We start from the raw sequence: 25,582 nt of genomic DNA on the forward strand, positions 1-25,582 counted from the left end.
GGGGAAGCGCGGCCCGGCGCGCGCGTGCGTGTCACAGAAATGCGCCGCCTCCTACCGGGGAAAGAGGAGAACCGAGAGCTAAATGAAAGAGGCGGGGTGGGGTTCGAGGAGGAGGAGGAGGAGGAGAAGCAAATTAAAAATGGGCGGGAAAGGGGTGTGTCCGGGAAACACCCCCCCTCCGAGGGCGGGGCCTGCGGGGCGGGGCGAAGCCTGGGCGGGGGGGCCGGGGGGGCGGCTTACGGAGCGGGTGTCTTTGCTCCATTAGCGTCCCGGGTTTGGCCCATCAAAGGTTAAAGGAACGGAACGCCGTAGGCTGGACCCCCTCCCCTTTCCTAGTGCTGTTACGCGTCGGTGGCCGGCGCTTTTGCGGGGGCTGCATCGTCCGCCTCCAGCTCCCCGCTCCGCTGGCTCCCGGTCCCGAGCTCGGCTTTGTTTCCAAGTCCTCGGCAGCCCCAAAGGGTGCGTTTTGTTTTGGGCCGGGAGGCCTCGTGGGTGGGTCCCCGGGACAAAGTAGGTGAAAGGTCAACCGCTCCATCCCGAAGAGTCGGCTTCCATCTGTGGATGGGGAAACGCGCGCTCGCTCCCAGGGAGCCGACGAAAGGACCAGAAGTAAGGAGCGGAGGGCGTCGGTCTCCTCATGGGTCAAAGGTAACCACCTACGTGCCCTCCCTGTCCCGGGGCTCGCCCCAGAAGCCAAGGGGTGACATCCTCCAGCGGCTGTTTGTCCAAAATTAAGCGATACTGTGGCGGAGAGACGGACCGGACTAGCTCTGCGAGGAGAAACAGAGCAGACGGTACTCCGCTAGGATCATTTCTCCAAGGTCACCTGTGGCCTCCTTGCGATAAATCTCTGCCCTCTCGACAGCCTCCGAAATCGCGCGCTGCCCCCTCCTCTTGCATCTCTAAAATGATGCGCTGCATACACCAAAAGAGTCATAGCCCCATTTTTTGTGGTGACAACCAGTGAGTGAATCAACACACCGAAATGTGGATACCCTGGAATGTTTTTGTGCTAAAAGAAACGAATGAGAAATTCAGGAAAACATGGGAAGATTCGTATGAATGGGTGCCGAGTAAAAAGCAGAAATTAGGAGAACAATATACACAGTGATTACAATAAGGTAAATGAAAAGGCTGTATAGCTTATTGCCAACACTTTCCCACCTCCTACTCAACCCTTATAAACTAGATTGAGTCTTCAATATGAGATGAAACTGCTGTCTCCGTGAACCTCAATAATCTCTTTATTGCTAAATCCGATGACCTTTTCTGTACATTTGACACTTGACAAACCCATACTTCTTGATACAGTCTCCTCCCTAAGTTTCTAAACACTACTCAGTCATGATGCTTTTCCTGCCTGTATGACCTGTATATCCTGTATGACCAATCCTTCTTAGTCTAGTTTAAAGATAATTATTCATGTCTTGTTCCCTATGCATGGGTGTAACTCAGGACTTGGTCCTTGGCCTTCCATTGAACTATCATTTTCTAAGCAGATGACTCCCAAATATATTAAGACTTTATCTTATTCCTGAACTCTAGTTCCACACCTCTGAATGCTGGTATCTCACATGTAAGATGTCTCAAACAAACTTCATTTTCTCTCCTCCTAAACTGACCTCTCTTAATTTATTTCTTTGGAGGAAACAACTGCCATTGTTTCCAATCATTCAGATTCATAATCTCAAATTTTCACTTTCCCTTACCATTCATGTACAATATACCATGTCATCAGAAAAATATAATAGAGTTGCCATTTTGGCCTTCCTGACAAAACCTGGAAAGGTAGGCAACAAACTGTAACTGGGACTAGAAGCTGGGAGTTTTAAAGCACATGACAACATTGCAAAATGGGAGGTGATAGTGATCCCAACAGTATGTGATCAACCAATCAGAGATGAAATGATGGATCTACATTCCCACCTTTAGCCAACATAGCCAATCATGATATTTGGCTCCAACACAACTATATCAATCCTTCACCCTTTACAATCAAACATTCCACTTATTCTCCCTTAGGCCTCTCATATATTTGCATAAGTATCATGAGGCCATTCTCTAAGACCTTGCCAGCGACCAGCTGGAGAAAAAAGGTGAAGGAGAAAAGGATCATTTACTAAAAAGGATGCATGATTAAAAATGTCTGGAGTCAATCATTGTTCTAAAGTTGGCCTTGCAGGCTTAAGAGGTTCTGCTTCCACCACCCTTTTCCTTTCTATTGCTTAGTTAACTCTGTTAAATGCTCTTTGCAGTTTAACATTATTCCAGCAGATGGTGGTTGTCACCTGTTTTCTCTATGCTAAACTACTCAGCCAGCCGTTCAATTGTTCTCCAATACAGTAATTTCCAAACTTTTATATCAAGTACCATAGCCAAAAAAAATATTTGCATACTCAAGCCCAGTATATGTACAATTATTCATAATTATACCCATTTACTACTATACTTATACTTACTACTATACTATACTTACTACTACATCATTAAAAATATTTTAGAAGGTAAGATAAAGATGAAATATTTGAATCTAGAATAGAATAGAGTCACTAAATCTATTAAACTTAGAGTAGGAAAGTAACATGTGATTTGTGCTTCAAAAAAAAATTTGGGAGCTGTGTGGAAAATGAATTTGCCTGGAGAGAGACTAGAGATAAGGAGGCCAAAGAACAAGCTATAGCAATAGTTCAAGCAAGTGGTGATGAAATACAGTGATGGCTATATCTGATGGAAAGTGAAGTGAGCAGGATCAGGAGAAATACTTATTTCAATAAGATTTGAACAATATTGTAAAGACAAACAACTTTCAAAGACTGAGGAATTCCGATCCATACAATGACCAGTCAGAATTCTAGAAGACCCATAATGAAACATGGTATCCACATCCAGAAAGAGAATTGAGTGCAGAGTGAGACATTTTTTTTTATTTGGACATTGCCATGTGGGAATTTGTTTTGCTTTACTATGTTTATTTATAATAGATCTTCTCTTTCTTGATTTCTCAATGGGGCAACAGAGAGAAAGGTTGAAGGATGAGAATGTAGACCTGAAAATAAAGTTGATTTTTTTAAAAAGTCAATAATTATAATGGAAAATATGGATGATAGACTATTGGTTACTCCCTAGAAATAAGGAAATTTTAAAGAGGGATACATTTGGAGAAAAGATGAGTTCTTTTTTCTCAAATAATATTTTATTTTTCTAATTACATGTAAAAGTTGTTTTCAGCATTCATTTGTTAAGAGTTCCAGATTTCTTCTTCTTCCTTCCCTTATCCGCCACCTTCCAAAGACACCAATCTGATAGAGGTTACATATACAATCATTTTAAACATATTTCCATATTACTCATGTTGTGAAAGAAACATCAGAATAAAAAGGGAAAAAAACACAAGAAAGATCAAGAATGGAAACAAACAAAAAAGATGAAAATAGTATGCCCAGTCTCCAAAGTTCTCTCTCTCGATGTGGATGACATTTTCCATTCTAAATCTGTTGGAATTATCTTGGATCACCACATTGCTGAGAAGAGCTAAGTCTAACATAGTTGAAGATAATGAATTCTTCTTTGGGTGTGTTCAGTTTAAAGTAACAACGTTTGAAATATTTCACAGGGAGTTTATTTTGTAGAACTAGAGTTTAGGAGAAAGAGAAGAGATATGTATAGAAATTCGAGGATTTATCTCATACCCATCATATGGCAAAAATGACAAACAAGGAAAATGACAATTGTTGAAAAGCTTTTGGGAAGACAGGCACACTAATGGAACTGTGAAATTAGTCTAGCCTTTCTGAAAAATAATTTGGAACTATGCCCCAAAAGTTACTAAATTCTGCATTCTTTTTGAACCAGCAATATGATCAAAGAGACAGTAGTTTCAACTGAGTGAGGAATCAAGATTGACAAGGGAGATTGAGACCCCTCTAAAGAAATAAGGATATTCAAAAGAAGAATGGGTTTGGAAGACAAATAATATAATTGTATCCTCTTATGTCTGCTATTCATTCTCAAGGAAAAATTTAAAAGGGTGGCGCATACTCACCAGCTCCAGAGCACAGAGCTCCTAGTGGTTATGAAAATTTAAATTTGAGAAGCAAGAGATAATCTTGCAAGAGACTTGGAAGGGTGTCATATTATTCCTTCTCTTGGGGCCACTGCCCTCCTATAACTACTGAAAGCCAACTGTAGGGAAGGGAGGGGCAAGATGGAGGAACTGTGAAAAGGGATGGTATAGTTGTTTGGGAGATGTAATTGGTTATGGGGAAATACAGATGCAATTCATCTTCCTACCCTCTGATTATTTAATCATTTACTCCTTTGGGATTAATCAATAGCTCCCACTTTGGAAACTACTGGTAAAGCAGATAATGACCATTTTTTCCAAGAGATCAACTTTCTAAACTGACTTATGTGGAGACAAGTATTCCGTAGTATTTACATGTAACTAGAGAAAATAAAAATTAAAAGAAAAAGAAAAAAAACATTTCTACTGTCCTTAAACCTTCATTGGTACTATCAATCATAACCCATGTCTTGGCAGGAGGAGGAAAGAACATGTGGGAACCTCAGCTTGCACCAATGAAGGAAGTCTTTGTCTCCAATATATGTGGATTTAAGATTAATCTACTTACTCCCTTTCTCCCCCAGCTTGTTATTTCCTGTTCTTATCTAAACATTCCCCTGACTCTCAAAGTTTGGGGGAGCCCCCCTCCACTCCCCTCCTAATTGTTCCTCCATTACCTATCTTCCCACTAGCAAAGCTGCTTCCCAGAACATCTTTAAAAAATGAGAGATCCCACCAGCTTTAAAGAGACTTTTAGTCTCTGCTAGACAAAGCAAAGCAAAATATGTTATCACATAGCAACTGTGCCATTTCCTCTCTCTTTTCTTCTCCTTTATGAGTGACTAGACACTAAATTATCTTAATACATCCTACTTCTCTTCAAACTCATGAAAAACTGAGCATCTAATATTTTCACCCTAACAGCTATTTCTTTGGATAGCTAACACCTGCTCTTCTTCATGTACTACATTATATTTTGGTTTCTATGCAATTAAACAAGGTACTGTTTGGTCTTAAGTGAACTAAGAGACAATTTAGCACTATTTCTGGAGGCAATATCATAAGTAGACATTACATTTACTGTATGTTGATCTCTATCAGTTTTTATTGTCTGGTAGCGATTCAATTATATATATCAGACTCTAGGCTATAACTGTCCCCTTCCCCAATCACAACACAGATTTGGGGATGGGAAGGAGTAAAAGCATGAAAAGACATAATCATTCTAATTCTCCTATTCCAGTCCCAGAGGGGGCAAAGGAAAAAAGGGTAAGGGATGGCAAAAGGAGATAAGGAGAGGGAAAGAAGGAAGGAAGGAAAAAAGGAGGGAAGAGGAGAGGGAAAGAGGGATGAGGAAGAAGGCAGGAAACAAATTATTCAGCTAGAGTAATTATAGCATTTTAGAATCAGAAATAACCTTAAAGATTCTGCCTACCTCTCATTTTACAGATGAAAAAACTGAGGCTCAAAGTGATTAAATGATTTGTCTGGGTCCATACAACTAAATAGTGGCAGAACTAGGAATAAAAGCCAAATTGTGTGTCTCTCAGCTCTTTTTGCTCTAACAGAGTGCCCTTCTTGAAAAAGTTTTCCCTTATGATTTCAGAAAGGCCTGGAGAGACTTACATAAACTGATGTTAAGTGAAGTGAGTAGAACCAAGAGAACATTGTACACAGCAACAACAAGATAATGTGATGATCAACTCTGATGGACTTGGCTCTTTTCAGCAAGGAGGCAATTCTGGCCAATTCCAATGGTCTTGTGATGGAGAGAGCCATTTGCCTCCAGACAGAGAACTGTGGGAACTGAGTGTGGATCACTGTAATATTCTCTCTAAAATGTAAAGTTCTCTTTTGAGGTTTTCTTGGGGTCTCTGGAGGCAGCCTTTGTTTCAGTTCAGTAATCACCACATGAGTAGCCAGGGGTTAAAGTCCAAATCCTTTATTATCTCTGTCAAAGTCTTATCTCTTTTCCTGAGGCTTCGGCTAACTTTCTTGGACACCTTCTACAGTCTTGGTTCCAAGAGCTTGAGCTCCTGCCTCTTTCTCTGGCCTCTCAATCTCCGAATTCCAAGGGTTTGTGCTTCAGCCTCCAGCCAACAAAGGTAGAAGATGCAATGAATCTGTGTCAGCCTCCAAGAGCTTCTAGTAAGTTTGTCTCCTTTGGCCCTGAGAGCTTTTAGTTTATATGCTCCACCCTGAGTACACACCAATCATTATATTACTAGGAAACCGTTATTTGTTGTAGGATTAAATCAATGCTAAACTAGATTTAACCATTGTCTCTTAATTCCACTTAGTACCTTGTTTAAAGTACTGCCTCACAACATCTCCTTGTAGGATTAAATCAATCATATTGAACCAGGCTAAATTAGATAATTATTGCCTCTATCAATTTCACTGACTTAGTACCTTGTGAGAATCCTTTGTTTCAAGTTCAGAGTTCTGGTCCATAACAGATCATAGCAGTATTTTCACCTTTTTTTGTTGTTGTTTGCTTGCTTTTTTTTCTTTCTCATTTTCTCCTTTTTTATCTGATTTTTCTTTTTTTTTTTTTAATTTAATAGCCTTTTATTTACAAGATATATACATGGGTAACTTTACAGCATTAACAATTGCCAAACCTCTTGTTCCAATTTTTCACCTCTTACCCCCCCACCCCCTCCCCTAGATGGCAGGATGACCAGTAGATGTTAAATATATTAAAATATAAATTAGATACACAATAAGTATACATGACCAAAACATTATTTTGCTGTACAAAAAGAATCAGACTCTGAAATATTGTACAATTAGCTTGTGAAGGAAATAAAAAATGCAGGTGTGCATAAATATAGAGATTGGGAATTCAATGTAATGGTTTTTAGTCATCTCCCAGAGTTCTTTTTCTGGGCATAGCTAGTTCAGTTCATTACTGCTCCATTAGAAATGATTTGGTTGATCTCGTTGCTGAGGATGGCCTGGTCCATCAGAACTGGTCATCATATAGTATTGTTGTTGAAGTATATAATGATCTCCTGGTCCTGCTCATTTCACTCAGCATCAGTTCGTATAAGTCTCTCCAGGCCTTTCTGGATATCTGATTTTTCTTATGTAGCATGATAAATGTAGAAATATGTATAGAAGAATTACATATGTTTAACATATATTGTATTACTTGATATCTAAGGGAGAGAGTGAGGGAAGGGAGGGAAAAAATTAGATCACAGGATTTTGCAGGGGTGAATGTTTAAAGCTATCTGCATATATTTTGAAAATAAAAAGCTTAAAAAAAAAAAGGAAAGAAAGAAAGAAAAAAAAGAAAAACCTAGCTTTCCCTTAAGCTTTTTTTCTCCTAGGGTCAAGTAAATTAATATTTTAGTATCTTGTATTATTCCATAGTGTAGGACAATTGTCTATACACCAAATACACAGTAATTCATATAAGACTCGTTTGCTTTTCTATCATTACTTTTCATAAAAAAGCAGAATGTTAAGGGACAGGTAAATTCTCCGAGAGCCTCCACAGCTGTGGATCATAACACCAGAAGGGATTGCAGGGCAGCCTTTGCTAACATAGGTGTTGCAGATTGGGAACGAGATAAATTGGAGGCAGAGGGAAGAGGAGATAACACAACATCCTCTCAGTCAAAGAAGAGCAACTGCCTCCCGGTCTACTTGTATCGTCCTCTCACAAGAGGAGATCCAGTTTGGGTTGGATCACCAAGCAGCCACTATTAGGTGGCTCCCATGTATTCCAACAACAGAAGAGCTTAAAACAGAGGAGAAATAATCATAACAGATGTGCATTGCAAGAAACAGTTTCACAATACTAGACAGATGAAATAATCCTATCCAGAGAAACCTTAATTTCCTAGAGTACAGAAGTTGGCTGGCTAGTCAGATTTTTCACTTCCCAACCAGAAAGAAATAACAGAGACATACTGATAGGAAAGCCAGAAATGACTGGTAGATTTCATAAAACATAGCCACAGTGTCCCCCAAAGTTGTACCAAATCAGGTGTACATTCTTGCCGGCCTTATGTTTGGCATTTATCATCCATACACAGTATTTCATTTTCCATTTCTGAACTTTGGCAATATTGTACCCCATGCCTGGAATAATCTCACCTCTATCTCTTTTCAAGACATAGTTCTTTATTTTTTATAGGAAGTTTTTAAAAATCTTCTAAACTGTCAAGGCTTTCCCCTCCCCAATTACTTTGTATTTACTTTATACCAACTTAAGCATCAGGTGGCACTGCTAGCCATTAAACTGATCCCTTCAACCGGGAAAGTTAACCTGGTGTAAAACCAGGTTACTAAGACAGAAACTTTTGCACCCAAAAATTAGTAGAAGGAACTGGGGATTTATGGCCTAGGAAGAAGACATGGGGTATGGGAAGTTGAGAGGGAAGTAGAATATACAATATCTGCTTTCTTAAGTTGATTTGCAGAGAACTGAACATTCTGGATCTTGTCTGATAAGAGTAGAAAACAACAAAACAATCTCATGCCTTTTCCTGGACAATATATTTCCATTAAAGTAGATTAAGATAACGTTAGCTTTTTTGGTTGCCCTACTGCTTCCATTTCTTCAGTAATCACTTGCTCCTCAAATTCTTGCAATTTGGTTTCAGTCTTCATTCTGCTGGTGATTAAATTATGCCAATTAGTTAGCCTGAGGAGAACAAGTACACTAATGCACTATTAATTCTCAAAAGGGTGTTTATAAATTAGGAAATGGATAAACAAAATATGATTTATAGATATAATGAAATATTATTGCACCATAAGAAATAACAAATGGGTTTTCTTAAGAAACCTGGAAAGAATGATGTAAACTGATGCACAGTAAACAGTCCTTGAAAATTTTATAGAATAAGACTTCAAAGGCTTTGAAAGACTTAAGATGTCAAATCAGTGCAATGGCCAACCACAATTCCAAGAAACTGATGATGAACAAAGCATTTTATCTACCTACTCAAAGGCCACTAAAATTTTTTTGTTTTGCTTCACTATGCATACTTGTTACAAAATTTTGGAGTTTTTCTCAATTTATAAAGCTTAAGACATTATATAATGTTAGTTATGTGCCCCAGAAAATGAATGTGACCAGTATGGCATAGCCATGTTCAAACTAGGCCAGTCCAGGTGCCCAGGGATCTGAGGTCCCCTTGTACTTTGTTTTTAATGCAACAGAGAGTCCTAAAGACCAAGTACTCCAAATCACAAAGATCCAATGGGGCCCAACTTAGGAAGGTAGAGGTCAGAGCAGCAATTTGGCCAATTCAAATTGAGTACAAGTGGGTAATCAGCTCATCCAAAAATTACAGAAGGGGCAGACCCTAGTCAGAGACAAACACCCAATTTAGAAAACAAAACTGAAGAGATGAAGAATCCCAGGATGATACCAACCAGAGGGTAAGGTGAAAACAAAAAGAATCCACTGAGGATTTTCGGAAAGGAATTTCAAAAGGAAATGTCCCAGCAGTGTGTTATGACCAAAATAATCCAAAGAAAGTAAACTCTTTGGTCTTGAAAAGGAAATCTAAAAGTAGTGGTGGGAGAAGTAGGGGAATGAGGACTGAAATAGAAGAATTTAAAGCCAAGGTTATGCAAATCATATGGGTAATAGCTTAGTGAATCCTGATATGGAATGTCAATGGAATTGGCAAAGGAGACAATTATAGAAAATCTCAAGTAATATCAATCAAGGCAGAATGAAATAAGCAATCGTAGAACAGTTTTTATCAGGACAACACCACTGCAAAGAAAACCATCTTGGGAAGGAACTCTGATCAAATTATTTCTGGATCATCTATGTTATCTATCTTCTGAAAGCAAGATGATGCATTCAAAGAGAGAGAGAGAGAGAGAGAGTGTGTGTGTGTGTGTGTGTGTGTGTGTGTTTGGACACGACCATTGGGCAGATTCATTTTGCTTAACTATAATTAATTGTTAAAAGAGGTTTTTTGTTTATGTTTTTCCCCTTTCTAAAGGTCTTTTAATTGGAGAACTTAGGAAAGAGAGAACAAGTTAATGATAGTGTTGTACTAAAAAATGAGCCATTGAAACATTTTTCAAAATTCACAAAAGAGGACAGAAGAAAGTTAACAAAAGGCAAATAAATGACAGTTTTGAAAATATTATGAGGAATTGATTATATATTTTAAAAGGAAGTGGCATGAGATATTCACATTTTCATATAAAATTTTTGTTGTTCTACTGTGTAGTGGGAAAACTGTTTTGTGTAAGTATGGAATTAAAAAATTAATATAAGAATCAATCAAAGGTTCAAAGAATCAGATCACCAAAAATCTGATGCTAACAGAGTCAAGGATAATCATGATTTGAATTTTTATCGAGTGTTCTTAGATTACTTTAATAATTATATAACAGCTCTATAGCTGCTGGAAAACCTACCTCTACTCAAATCCTAAAATAAGGAAGATTTTATAAACTTCTTCACATAACAGTACTGATCTAGGTTTTGAAAGATATTTGGATGGGAAGAATTTTTCTTCAACCAAAGTTTTTTTAGTCTTGGTGTTTGCTCTGTTGTACAAATGCAGCTAAATAAGAAAATTTTGTAATTTAAACCTGAATCTTTCAGATTTTAAAAATGAATGCTGAGCTACCATCAGTTTATCAGCACTTCTTGCCTTTCGATTTATCACCAAGTATTAAGTATTAAGTCAGAGTTTATCTGGTTGTAGACATCATTATACCTATGAATAAGTCCTAAGCTACCAGCTACCTAAAACTAGTAGGCATTTAGTCTGCTTTTTGAAATGACTTCCTTTTGCTACCTTTCTTAAGCCTCTAAAAGTCTGCTGCAACTCCAATAAATTATTGATTGTCAATCTACATCTTCCCTTCAAACCTTTTCGAAGACTGCATTCCAACAAACTGCAACACACTATATAAGATTTTCTGGGTTTGCCATGTAGATAAATGGTTGGAAGAAAGCTACAACAAAAAGGTTGTGAGGCTATTGGCTATTCTACAACCTCCACATCATTGTTCTAAATTCTAATTTTTTCCATGCACGTGTGTCCTGCCACAAACCTCTACAAAAGAGAAATAAAACAATGAGAAAAAAGACACTCAATTTCTCAGCTTCAGGGATTTTCTCTGGCTGTTCACAATGTCTAGAATGCTCTTCTTGCTCAACTCCAACTACTGCCATCCATGGCTTCCTTTTAAGTCCCAACTAAAATCCCATCTTCTACTAGAAGAGTTACCCAAATCTTCTTAATTCTAAGACCTTCCCTCTTTGAATTATTTCCTACTTATCCAATGTTTAGCTTGTATTTACTTGTCTCTCCCATCATAATCTGTAAGTTTCTTGAAATCAAGGATGGTCTTTCCCCTTTTTGTATCTCTAGTACTTAACACAGTACATGGAAAAAATTAGAATTTAGAACATGTAAGTGCTTAATAAACATTTACTGACTTATTGACCAATAGGATGTTCATATATTTCTCATAAGATACATTTTTATAGGAAAAGCCAAATGTCATCTTTCAACATGTCAAAATCATAGATACATAGGATATCAGTGCTGAAAGAGATCATCCAGTACAACCATTTTAAATTTGAGAAAACTGAGGCCCAAAGAAAAAAAAATAATTCTCTAAAGGTTTAGTTTAAGAAAAATACTTTTGTATGCATATAGAAGATTTTGGGGGCAGCTGATAAGCACAGTGGATAGATCGCAAGGCTTGGGCTCAGGGAAGGTTTATCTTCTTGAGTTCAAATCTGATCTCAGACACTAGTTGTGTGACCCTAGGTAAGTTACTTAACCCCCTTTGCCTCCATTTCCTCATCTGTAAAAATGAACTGGACAAGGAAATAGCAAAGCACTCCAAGAAAATCCCAAAATTGGGTCCAAAAGTTGGAAACTGAAAAACAAAAACTGGCCATTTTAACTTAAAGGGAATTTCAAAGTAGCGCTTTAAAAAAGGATTAAATTATTCCACAAGATTTTTAACCACTAACACTAAAAGAAAAGTTTTATTATTGGGAAATCTCAAACTGGGGTTCCTTTTAAAAACTTGAACAGGGCCTTCCACTTTCCTAATTTTAAAATTTCTTAAGAGAAAGGCCCCCATAAACTGACATTTGGTCCTGTTTTTCCTTTTAATTTATTTTTCCTTTTGGGTGGGAAATTTAAAAGGTAATTTAAAAAGGGGGAAAATCAAATTTGACAAGGGGGTAAAACCCGAATTTTCCTTTGAATAGAGAGTAGACCCCTACCATAAAAATATAATTTGGAAAATTGGTAGGACTGTTTAAAAACCCTTAAACACTTTTCCCAAAAAAAAAATTTAAATGTTTTATGTCAAAAATTTAAAAAAAATTGAACCCTTTATCAAATTTTCAGGGTTATTAAAAAGGAAAAAAAGGGGAAAACCTGTTGAGTGTTTGGGCCCTTTTTTATGGTAAGAACGAAACTGAATGGATGTCCACAGTTGGAGAATGGCTGAGTAAATTGTGGTATATGAAAAAGGAATATTGCTGTTCTGTAAGAAATGACCAACAGGATGATTTCAGAAAGGCCTGAGAGACTTACACGAACTGATGCTAATGAAATGAGCAGGACCAGGAGATCATTATATACTTAACAAAATATTTGATGATGACCAGTCCTGATGGATCAGGCCATCCTCACAACAGATCAACCAAATCATTTCTAATGGAGCAGTAATGAACTGAACTATATACCCAGAAAAAGAACCTGGGAGATGACTAAAAACCATTACATTGAATTCAGTCCCTATATTTATGACACCTGATCTTTGATTTCTTCACAAGCAATTTACAATAATTCAGAGTCTGATTCTTTTTTGTACAGCAAAATAATGTTTTGGTCATGTATACTTATTGTGTATCTAAGTTATATTTTAATATATTTAACATCTACTGGTCATCCTGCCATTTAGGGGAGGGGGTGGGGGGGTGAGGTGAAAATTGGAACAAGAGGTTTGGCAATTGTTAATGCTGTAAAGTTACCCATGTATATATCCTGTAAATTAAAGACTATTAAAAAAAAAAAAAAAAAAAGAGAATGTGTTCCCAAGTTTAGAGGGATATGTCTGTACTGTTGTTCTTTCTATGTCTGCAGTAAATATCTGAAAAAGCCATTAACTTGTTAATGCAACTGGGATATTAATTACTGGTGGCTCAATGTGATAAGAACACATTGGAATGAGGGTTCAGACATAGTACTAGAGAAAGACACCCCAATTGTAATGACCGCTTATTTTAAAATCAGCCGGAGTCAGGAATTCAGGTTAAGGGAAAATCTTCTATCTTTATTCTCAGTAGAGGCGAAGAAGGATCGGAGGTGAAGATGGATCTGAGGTGAAGGGGGGATCCTGATAGCAATGTGAGCAGCTGCGTCAAGAAGCCAGCAGACAAGAAGCCAGCTCTCCAACTCTTTTCCCTCTTCTCTCCGCCCCTCTGCCTTCACCCACCAAAATCATCATTTCCTATACAACACATCAGGACTTGCACAGAGAGTGGGCGGGGGCCATTCTTTCTCCAAGCATATATATTAATAGAGTATGGTCCAATTACTATTTAGCCTCACGTGCTTGAGACCTCAGTGCATCAACTCAAGCTTCAGCCCATTACACCCAATCCTTTAGGAGTACTTCTTAGAATGGTAAGGGGAAATGGGTTACTGGTTTTATTGAACCTAATTTTCTAACCCCCAGGTTAGAGGTGAAGCTCATATACACCTAAAGCAGAAATCCTCCATATGCTTCTTTGAAATGGAAGAACTCATTATGATCCCCAAGTCTGATATATCTTTGACCTTTTTCTGCACCTTTGCATACTGATTTCCATACTTAGAATGTAATTCTTAATCCCCTCTCCTGTTTAAAATTCCTGCCTTCATGTAAAGCTTAATCCAGATTCTGCCTCTCATCTGAAAGCTTTCTTGATGTTCTCCAGTTCTTAGTGTTCTCTCTCCTAAATTACTTTGTAAATACTTATTTCTGTGTTGTATTTCTCCCCACTCCCAGAAGAATGAAAGTTCCTTGGGGAAAGATTCTTTAATATTTGACTTTGAATCCCCAACACTTAATGCCAGAGTTCATTGCTGATAAATGTTCATTGAAGTGAATTGGATTGTATCTCTATTCCCTTAGACAGAGAGCAGACTCAGGCTACCCTAGCACCTTTTAATTTTATGCAGCCTTGTATATTTATAGCAAGCAGGTTTACTATGACATCAATAAGCCTCAGCAGCAGAAACTGTTCCCATCTGTTGCCTGTAAACCTAACAGGCATAAACCAAGTCCCACTGCCAAGTACTGCTTAGAAAATTGGAAAGGCTCACTTCGGTAACTAATAAAAACCATTATGTGGACACCTTTACCTGACCTTGGACTGCAGTGTTCCCAAATATCCTGCTGCTAATTCTCTTTTTGTACATTTTAAAGCCAATTTTCAAGTGAGTTCCATAAAAAAATCACTCAGGTACAGGAAATCAGAGATCCAGTCAGCTCTACGACATAGAGTTCAAAAGAGAGATTCAAGGGGATGTGGAGATATTCCAATTCTTTATGACTGTGTGCTCAGCTGAAAAGTCTGAAAGATCATGAGGGTGTTTGGGACAGAAGACCAGAAGGAAATGGTGCTTAACTACTAGAGCTGCAGCTCTTTAGGATTTTATACCATCTGTTAGATCTGATCCCGGGGAGCCAAGGCTTCAATGTATGAAGGGCTCACTAACCTATTCCATAACCAAATCAATCAATAAGCATTTATTATGTAGCTACAGTGTGCCAGGCACTGCACTACACGTGGAAGATATAAAGATCAAAAAAACAAGAATAAAAAACCCAGCCCCTTTCCCTGTGGAGCTTACATTCTATCAGGAAGCAAATAAACAATACATAACATATAATCTATAAAGACTATAAATCTTCTGCTTTTAGAGAGGCCTGGAGAGACTTACATGAACTGATGCAAGTGACGTGAGCAGAACCAAGAGATCACTGTATTCAGCAACAAGATTATGCAACAATCAATGCTGATGGACATGACTCTTTCCAGCAATGAGATAATTGAAGCTAGTTCCAATGACTTTGTGATGAAGAGAGCCATCTATACTCACAGAGAGGACTGTGAGAACTGAGTGTGGATCACAACATAGCATTTTCACTCTTTTTATTGTTGTTGGCTTGCATTTTGTTTTCTTTCTCATTTTTTTCCTTTTTGATTTGATTTTTCTTGTGCAGCAAGATAACTGTATATGTTTACATTTATTGGAGTTAACATATGTTTTAACATGTATAACATATATTGGACTACTTGACAGTTAAGGGAGGGAATGGGAGGAAGGAGGGGAGAATTTGGAGCACAAGGTTTTGCAAGGGTCAGTGTTGAAAAATTATCCATGCATATGTTTTGGGGGGAAAAAGCTTTAATAAAAACAAAACAAAAAATAATTTTTAAAAAATGGAAATAGTCCAAAAAAAAAAAGAGTTTATTTTCTTGGGAAGGTTCTCCTTCCTAGACAAGCTTGTCTATATATCCTTGAGAACTTAGTGTTATCCTGGGATTTCTAAGTAATTAGTAATATTGATAGGATACTCAATTTAGAGGGAATTTCCAACTGCCCTTCACTCTTGCTTAGAAAGAAAAGTTAAAATAAGTCTCTTTTTTCATTCCCAGAATCCAAAATAAACATTTTTTTTTAAAAATGTTAATAGCTACATCATGATTAGATGGCTGGCTCCTTGAAGGAACTCTTTCTATCCATAGCACCCTGCAGGATATTTCAGAGGCTTAGTCACTATGGAGCAGACAGACTGTTCACCTATTCAACAAACTTTCAGAAAAAGATAACCTTTCTCCTTTAAATATACACCAATTGGGGGCAAAGCACAGCAAATAGAGCGACTGGCATTGGACTCAGGAAGACAATTTAAGTTTGGCCTCTGATATGTATTGTATCTTATGCAATTGTCTAAGTTACAAAAGAGTTGCAGGTCTGCATTAAACAAATTACATTTCCGGACCAAAAAACCCAAACAATTAAAGTACTGACATTACACCATTGCCATTTGTATAGTTATCAGGAAATTGTAGTAATAAAAAATACTTTGATGATTTCATTGACCTCCCTAAAAATGTATAAATAATGCATGTTCATGCACATTAAGAAATATTTCATAGAAAATTAAGTGTTTTTTCTATTGAAACACACAAAGGCCTAATCACTGCTGGTGTCTCAAGTTCCCACTGTCTTTGACCTCTAAATTTACTCTAGCAAAGTTAAGCAAAGAAGTTAAGCAAAATCCATTTTTATTGTTGTTTATAGTAATCATCAAGAAAGTTACTGTGAGCTTGGCCAAGGCTAGTTACTGTGAGCTTGGCCAAGGCCAAAGGAATGAAAGCTTGGCCATTCATATCCTTTGAGATCAGATCAGAATCTCAATCTTTCTTCCAGGTTTTTCCAGGTATGTATGTGTGTGTGTGTGTGTGTGTGTGTGTGTGTACTTTAATGTTGGAATTCCAGATAATAATTTCCATTTTTAAAAAATTCAACAATTTATCCCATTATCCCATGTTTGTTTATAAATTTTCCTTAACATCACCGATTTTTAGAAGCAAAATCCATTTTTGTTGTTTCTAGAAATCAAGAAACGCACTGTGAGCCCTAGCCAAGGCTAGAGGGCAGCAGTGCTACATCCAGAGCTAGAAGGATAGTTTGCATTTGATCATTCCTACTCTTTGAGACTAGATCAGAATCAGCCTTTCTTCCAGGTTTTTCCAGGGGGAGTATGTGTGTATATGTGTGTGTACTTTAATGTGGAATTCCAGGTAATAATTTCCATTTTTTTTAAATTCAGCAACTTATGTTTGTTTATAAAATTTCCTTCAAATCACAGAATTTTAGAATGAGAAGAAATTGTACAGAGAGATAACCCAGTACAGGAATTCTTAACCTTTTCTATGTCATGGGTTTCTTTGCAAGACTGGTGAAATTGATGGAACTGTTCTCTCAAAAATATTTTTTTAAATGCATGAAATAAAATACACAGTATTATAAAAGAAACCAAATATGTCAAAATATAGTTATGTATTTTTTTAAGTTTATGATCTCCAGGTTAAGAACCCCTGATTCGAGTTCATCTCATTCCCTATTTTTAAAAGGGTAAAGTAAACTGGGGCAGAGATCAAGTTAATTGCCAAGATCTCCAGCCTCCAGGTAAAGTTCTCTTTGCATTACAACCTTTTTTATTTATTTTTTTTTTTTTTGGCTACCCGTTTAACCTGCCCCTTTTTATATCCAACTATTTGTTTAGAACTAATTTAGAACTTAACTTTAGAACTAATTTATTGTATTTAAAATTTTATTTTTCATTTAGAATAAATTATTGCCTTGTGTAGTATACATACATATACAGGATTACTACATGGAGAAACAGGCTTTAAAGGAACAGATTAACTCGACAGAAATAAAGAGTTGAGGCAGGATTGGAAACGACCTGAAGAAAATGGAATCTAAGCTGTCTTAAAAGAAGTCAGAAAAACCCAGAGATAGAAGTGAAATAGGAGAAAGGTTTCTAGGTTGAAGGGCCGGTCATTTAGACTCTCATACCGTCTCTAATTTAGACTGTCATACACTAAGGCAGAGTCAGGAGGTTGTGCAAGGAGCGGCAAGGATGACGGTACAGCGAGTTCACAGCAGAGTAAAGCTAGAAAGACTGGAAAGGTAGGAACAGGCCAGGTTGTAAAGGATCTTAAATGCTGAGTTTTTGTATTTGTTCCTGGAGTTTATAGGAGTCACTAGCGTTTATTAAGTGAGAAGCTTCGCCAAAGAAATGGTATTTGATGTAGGTCTTGAAAGGTGGGCAGATTTAATAGGCGAGGAAGCTGAGCGAGGCAGTGGCGAGTGGCATTCCGGACATGGAAAATAGCATGAGCAAAAATACAAAAATAGGAATCTACAGGACATTGAAAGCTTATGGGCAGAGTTCCCGAGGCTCTCCCGAAACGTTCCGCGTGGAACGAAGAGATGACCCGCAACAACCGGGAAGCCGCGGTTGACTAGTCCAGCAGCCTCCGCGGCGTCAACAGCAGGAGTCGGAGTCCCTCCCCTCCCGACCGCGCCAGCCCATCTTGGCACTTGCCCCGAACTGTCGGGTCTGGGCGGGTCCCGAGCCTGGTCAGAGAAGATTCTTTGGCCTCCTAACCCCACCCCGCCAATCCTCCCCCGGCTCTGCGGGTGTGTAGCCAAAATTGCGAACTGAGGCTGCAACAGAAAGCGGAGAAAGCTCCGGGTCTTGTGTTAGCCCCTGCGCTAGCTCACCTGTAGCCCAGGCGTGTGGGGTCCCGAAGAGGTGCTTCTGAGCCGAAGGGCTGCGGAACTTCCCTCATCTTCTCGGAAGAAACTTTTATTGGTTCTGTGTATTTTAACGCCTTTATCTTTTCTCTAAACGGCAATGTTGTGTGGGGCGTGCATAATATTAGAACATTTGGCTAGGAAACCCCTTTGAAAACCCCTATTTGTTTCTAGAGGCAACTGAATGAACAGACAACGCTGCTGCTACCAAGGAGAAAGAAGTTCAATAGCGACTACCTCCAAAACAACTGGAGATTGCCCCTGTCACTTATTTTTATAAGAAATAGGGGCTGACATGGTTTTACTCCTGGAATGAATTATTAGCTGAGCCAAAACGTTTGCCGTTCCCTTTGTGCCGCTCCAATAAACTGTCGTTTGTGGAATATTGGTGTATTGGTTTACTATTTCACATGTTCCATACAGACATCAAGTATTTCGAATTCATCACTGTTTATATACTATAAAAACAAAACAAGCTAACAAACAAGCAAACAAACAAAAAGCCATCAAGAATAACAAACAACAAAATCCAAAAATATTTCAAAAAATCAGCAAAAACAAACCCAGATGACCAGTGTGTCTACAGTTTAAATTGTAATTAATAGAGCCTGTCCTCCATTTCCCACACACATACTCATGCCCCTACACCCAGAGAAAAAGAAATGTAATTTATGCCAACTAGGCTGGTTCTATGTGTGTTTATGTTTTTCTTTGGGTGTGATGCTCTTATTCTACCGGTATTTCTTTTAAATTAGAAATACCTTTCCTTACATTTGAATCCTAAGTAGGAGTGAAACTGTATTGCTTTTACTGGACCTGTGATTTCATTGAAATAGGGAGTTCCTGGTAAGAGATTTCCTCTAGAATGCTATCAACATCTGCTGGGCAAATGAGACTTGGGAAGTTGCCTGGGAGTACTGAGAAGGGTGATGTAATCAGCATACCTGAGGATCATGTGATTCTCCACTAGCAATTCTCTAAGTATCTTGTCAGGTTCTTTTAAATCTTTCTCAGTTGCAGTTACCTTTCTTCAACGTCTGACAGCCAAAGACTCAAGTACACCCAATCCCCCAGAAATAACTTCTGAGCCATACTCAGAAGTCATTAATGTGGAAGCAACTGTTTCCAATAGGGTTGTCTCTGGAGCATCCATTTCCTTTTTGCTACAGCCAGGAGAAGTTTGTGCTCTTAAAGATATGGGTCTTGATGTACGGTGGAAGGCCTTGATATCCATATTGTAAATGCCTATGTAATTCATGACCAAGAGTTCACTGTGGAAATTGAAGTTCCATATCCAGATTCAACACACAGCTACAGAATGGCAAAAGATTTCATCATGAAATCTTTTTCATGAGTCTCCAAAAGGCAACTATAACACAATTCAATACAAAGTACATTGAAAGGGTAGTATGGAAATTACCAAAGGGAGATGATGTAATGGACTTCAGTACAGAATTTTTTAAAAATCTGGATAAATCAAGGAACTCAGTATATCAGTTGTTGGTTAACAGTTGTTGCAGATGGGCTTTTTTCCAAGTTCAGGAATAATCTGGTTTCCAGTAAAGTGTCATTCACTTCCTATTTTGTTGCCTTCCTTATGAAACATGTGCCACAATTTAAAGCAAATCTTGCTGAACTTATTTTAGCAGATCCTACTCCAATTCTCATCTATCATATTTTATCTAATGAAACTGGAGTTCTTACTGATATTCACGAAGAAGTGCCAAGATTCTTATGAGATTAGATAGTAATGAAAACAAATCCACAGTTATCTAATCACATAAACCATTCCTGCAGGAAGATCAGAATGACTCTGAGGTTCATGCCTGCAAGTTTCCTTCCTCCTTTACCAGTAAATAAAGAGGCTTTCTTCTTTTCTGAGATGCCTATAATATTTAGAACCCTCTTACTGGTAGAGGAATGAGTGTTATTTTCAAACCTACAAAAATATGCTAGAACCTGCTAAAGAACATCCCCAACCTTTATGAAAAGAGAGTGCTTCTCCAGACCCAAAGTCATTCTATGTTAAATAAAAAAGTCCCACTCATTTGTTGTGAATGTCCTTCCTCGAGCTCTTGATGAATATTTTCTGACACCACTGAGTCCCCGTATCAGTTAAGAAAAGCATGCTTCCTTAACTTCAAGCCTGATGGAAAATGTATTGCTGGTCCAATTAATTTGTTCTCTAATTCCTAATTCACCTAATTTCATTAACTCATAATAACTTTTTAAAGAACCTACCGGGTAATTTTTTTTAAAAACTTATCCCTTACTCACTTCTTTCGATTTTTCCCTCTCCCTCAACCCCTCCCTAGATGGCAAGCAGTCCATATATTTAATATGTTGCAGTATATCCAGATACAATATTGTGGCAGAACCAACAGTTCTCTTGTTGCCGGAAAATTGCATTGGGAGGTAAAAAACCGGGAAGAAAAACAAAAATGCAAACAGTTTTTTTTCCGTGTTTTTCTTTGGGGTTGCCTTTTGTCCATCACTGATCATTGAAATGAATTAGGTCTTTTTAAAGAAATCCTTCCCATCAGCATCTTATACAGTACCATTGTTAAAGTATATAATGATTCCGGTTCTCTCATTTCATTAGCATCAGTTCAAATTAAGTCTCAAGCCTCTCTGTATTCATACTGCTGGTTCTTTCTTAAGAACAATAACATTCCATAAGATTCATATACCACAGTTTACCCCAAATTCTCTTGTGGGCATCCATTCATTTTAGTTTCTTATTACAAACAGGGCTGCCACCAACATTTTGGCAACAGGTCCTTTCCTTCTTTAGTATTCGTTGGGGTATAAGCCCAGTAGTAGCACTTTGGATCAAAGGGTATCATTTGATAACTTTTTGGCATAATTCAGTTTCTCCAGAATGGTTGGATTATTCCAACTCCATCAACAATGCATTAGTGTCCCATTTTTCCCTTTCCTCAACATTCATTATTTTCCTTCATCTTAAGCTAATCGACGGTGTGTGGTGGTATCTCAAATTGTCTTAATTTGCATTTCTCTGATTAATAGTGATTTGGAACACTCTTTCATATAAGTAAAAGTTTCAATTTCATCATCTAAAATTGTCTGTTCATATCCGACCATTTGTCAATTGGAGAATGGTTGTTTCTTATAAATTAAGGTCAATTCTCTATATTTTTTGGAAATAGGGTTTATCAGGACCTTTAACTGTGAAGTTTTTCCCAGTTTTGGCTTCCCTTCTAATCTTGTTTGCATTAGTTCTGTTTGCAAAAGCTTTTTAATTTGAAATCAAAATTTTCTATTTTGTGATCAATAATGGTCTCTCGTTCATCTTTGGTCCAAAATTTCTTTCCCCCTCCACAGGTCTGAGAATAAACTATCCTATGTTCCTCTAATTTATTTAAATCTCGTTCTTTATACCTAAATCTGGCCCATTTTGATCTTATCTTGGTATCGGGTGTTAAGTGTGGGTCCCACCCTAAATTTCTATATAATTTCCTGTTATCCATCAATTTTGTCAAATAATGAATTTTTATCCCAAAAAGTTAGGTTTTGCATTTTCCAAAACTAGTTCTATGTTGACTATTCTGTCTTGTGACAACCTGTTCCACTGATCAACTAATCTTTTCTTAGTCAATACCAAATGGTTTGGTGACTGCTGCTTTAATAAATCTTTAGATCAGGTACAGCTATAGGCCGCCTTCATTTGATTTTTTTCATTTTCCGGAATTCTTGTTTTTTATTCCAATGAATTTTTTTTATTTTTTTCTAGATCATTAAAAATTTTTCTTAAGTCTGTTGGTTAGCACTACATAAATGATTAGTTTAGGGAATTGTCATTTTATTATATTCTCTCAGCCTTCCAAAAACATTATTTTCTTTTTTAAGTCTGACTTTATTTGTGTGGAAAGTTTTTTGTAATTTTGCTCATATAATTCCTGACTTTCCTTTGATAGATAGATTCCTAAATATTGTATGCTGTCGACAGTTATTTTGAATGGAATTTCTCTTTATATCTCTTGCTGTTGGATTTTGTTGGTGATGTATAAAAATGCTGAGGATTTATGGATTTATATTTATATTTATATCCTGCAACTTGGAACTCATTAAGCCTTAAGAGGCTTTTAAGAGGACATGTACTGCTGAATGCCAAACTTTTACTAAAACACAGACAGAAGCATCAAAATGGAGACCAGTTTCTTTTATTTTGGTTTTTTACCTTCTTTGTGTATAAAGTTATAAATAAATGGCACTTTGCAACTTTAAAAAAAAGCCTAATTTGGCTGGAAATGAGAGTATGGGAGAACAGTGAGAAATAAAGCTGGACAGCATCTATTTAAAACCATCAGTAAGCATCATGTGTAATGGAGACAAACTGCAACCATTCCCAATAAGATCTGGAGTGAAACAAGGTTGCCCACTATCACCGTTACTATTTAATATTGTATTAGAAACACTAGCTTTGGCAATAAGAGCTGAGAAAAGTTAAAGGAATAAGAATAGGCAATGAAACCAAATTATCACTCTTTGCCGATGACATGAAGGTATACTTAGAGAACCCAGAGATTCTACTAAAAGTTATTAGAAATAATCCACAACTTTTAGCAAAGTTGCTGGTTATAAAATAAATCCACATAAGTCATCAGCATTCTTATATATCACTAACAAATCCAACAGTCAGTTACAAAGAAATTCCATTTAAAGTAACTACTGATAATATAAAATATTTGGAATCTATCTGCAAGGGAAAATCAGAAACTTTATGAGCAAAATTACAGACCACTTTTCACACAAATTAAGTCTGATCTAACCAATTGGAAAATATTAAATGCTCTTGGATAGGGTGAACAAATATAATAAAGATGACAATATTACTAAACTAATCTATTTATTTAGCCTATACCAATCAGACTCCCAAAAACTATTTTAATGACCTAGAAAAAATAACAACAAAATTCATATGGAAAACAAAAGGTCAAAATTTCAAGGAATTAATGAAAAAAAAATCAAATGAAGGTAGCTTAGCTGTACCAGATCTAAAATTATATTATAGAGCAGCAGATTACCAAAACTATTTGGTATGCTAAGGAATAGATTAGTTGATCAGTAGAATAGAGTTAGGTTCAAGGGATAAAACAGTCAAAATATAGCAACCTAGTCTTTGACAAACCCAAAGACCCCAGCTTTTGGATAAGAACTTACTGTTTGATAAAAATTGCTGGGAAAATTGGAAACTAATATGCAGAAACTAGGCATTGATCCACACTTAACACCATACACCAAGATAAGGTCAAAATGGGTTCATGACCTAGGCATAAGAATGAAATTATTAATAAATTAGAGAACACAGGATAGTTTACCTCTCAGACCTATGGAAGGGGAAGGTCTTTATGACCAAAGAAGAACTAGAGATCATTACTGATCACAAAATAGAAAATTTCGATTATACCAAACTGAAAAGTTTTTGTACAAACAAAACTAATGCAGACAAGATTAGAAGGAAGCAATAAACTGGGAAAATATTTTTATAGTCAAAGGTTCTGATAAAGGCCTCATTTCCAAAATATATAAAGAATTAACTATAATTTATAAAAAATCTATCCATTCTCCAATTGAAAAATGGTCAAAGGATATGAACAATTCTCAGCTGAAGAAATTGAAACTATTTCTAGTCATATGAAAAGATGCTCCAAGTCATTATTAATCAGAGAAATGCAAATTAAGATAACTCTAAGATACCACTACACCTGTCAGATTGGCTAAGATGACAGGAAAAAAATGATGATTGTTGGAGGGATGCGGAAACCTGGGACATTGATGCATTGTTGGTGGAGTTGTGAACAATCAACCATTCTGGAGAGTCGTTTGAACTATGCTCAAAAGTTATCAAACTGTGCATACCCTTTGATCCAGCAGTGTTACTACTGGGATTATATCCCAAAGAGATTATAAAGAGGAAAGGGACCTGTATGTGCACGAATGTTTGTGGCAGCCCTTTTTGTAGTGGCTAGAACTGAAACTAAATGGATGTCATCAGTTGGAGAATGGTTGAATAAATTGTGTTATATGAATATTATGGAATATTACTGTTCTGTAAGAAATGACCACAACAGGATGATTTCAGAAAGGCCTGGAGAGACTTACAACTGATGCTGAGTGAAATGAGCAGGACCAGGAGATCATTATATCGTCAACAACAATACTATATGATGACCAGTTCTGATGGACCTGGCCATCCTCAGCACGAGATCAACCAAATCATTTCCAGTGGAGCAGTAATGAACTGAACCAGCTATGCCCAGAGAAAGAACTCTGGGAGATGACTAAAACATTACATTGAATTCCAATCCCTATATTTGCCTACCTGCATTTTATTTCCTTCAAACTAATTGTACAATATTTCGAAGTCTGATTCTTTTTGTACAGCAAAATAACATTTTGGTCATGTATACTTATTGTGTATCTAATTAATATTTTAATGTACTTAACATCTACTGGTCATCCTGCCATCTGGGGGAGGGGGTAGAGAGTAAGAGGTGAAAAATTGGAACAAGAGGTTTGGCAATTGTTAATGATGTAAAGTTACCCATGCATATATCCTGTAAATAAAAGGCTATTAAATAAAAAAGAGAGAGAGAGAGAAATAAAGCTGGAAAGGTAAATAAGAGACAAATTGTGGTGAGACTGAACGAGGTTGAGTTCTTCGGCTTTATAAAGTTCGATGGAAAAAGCTATTGAAAGTTTCCGAGCAATGGCACAATGGGAACAGATCAGGTCGTTAAAGTATTCTATCAAGAAGGTGTTTTATCTGTTAGTGATTTGTAAGCTATATTGGAAGTGCTCTAATCTATTGACATTAAGTCTTCTAGTACTCCTCTTGCCTTGGAACTGCTATTTTTATTGAATGCAAATAGTTAGCTTGAAGAAAATAAGTCTATGACTTATCTTTGGTACTCTTTGGCCACACATTGCCTTCTTCATTTTCACACATCCTGTCTCTTCTCCTTACAATGATGTAGTCTATTAAATGTCAATTTTTGCTGCAAGGGTGCATCCATGAAGTTTTATTGTATTTAAATAAATAGTGTAGCTTATGATGACATGAGATGCACACGTCTTCAGTAATAAGTGCCTCAATCTCATCAACTATGTATACTCCTGGAAAATATATACTTCCAACGTTAAA

General features: G+C 37.1%; 1 pseudogene; it reads left to right on the forward strand.

Moving 5' to 3' along the window:
* The first annotated feature begins 19,610 nt into the window (after nucleotides 1-19,610).
* LOC100925806 lies at nucleotides 19,611-20,610 on the forward strand (annotated as a pseudogene).
* The last annotated feature ends 4,972 nt before the right edge of the window (nucleotides 20,611-25,582 follow it).

This window comes from Sarcophilus harrisii, chromosome 5 (genome assembly GCF_902635505.1).
Source record: "Sarcophilus harrisii chromosome 5, mSarHar1.11, whole genome shotgun sequence".
In the NCBI taxonomy this organism is placed as follows: Eukaryota; Metazoa; Chordata; class Mammalia; order Dasyuromorphia; family Dasyuridae; genus Sarcophilus; species Sarcophilus harrisii.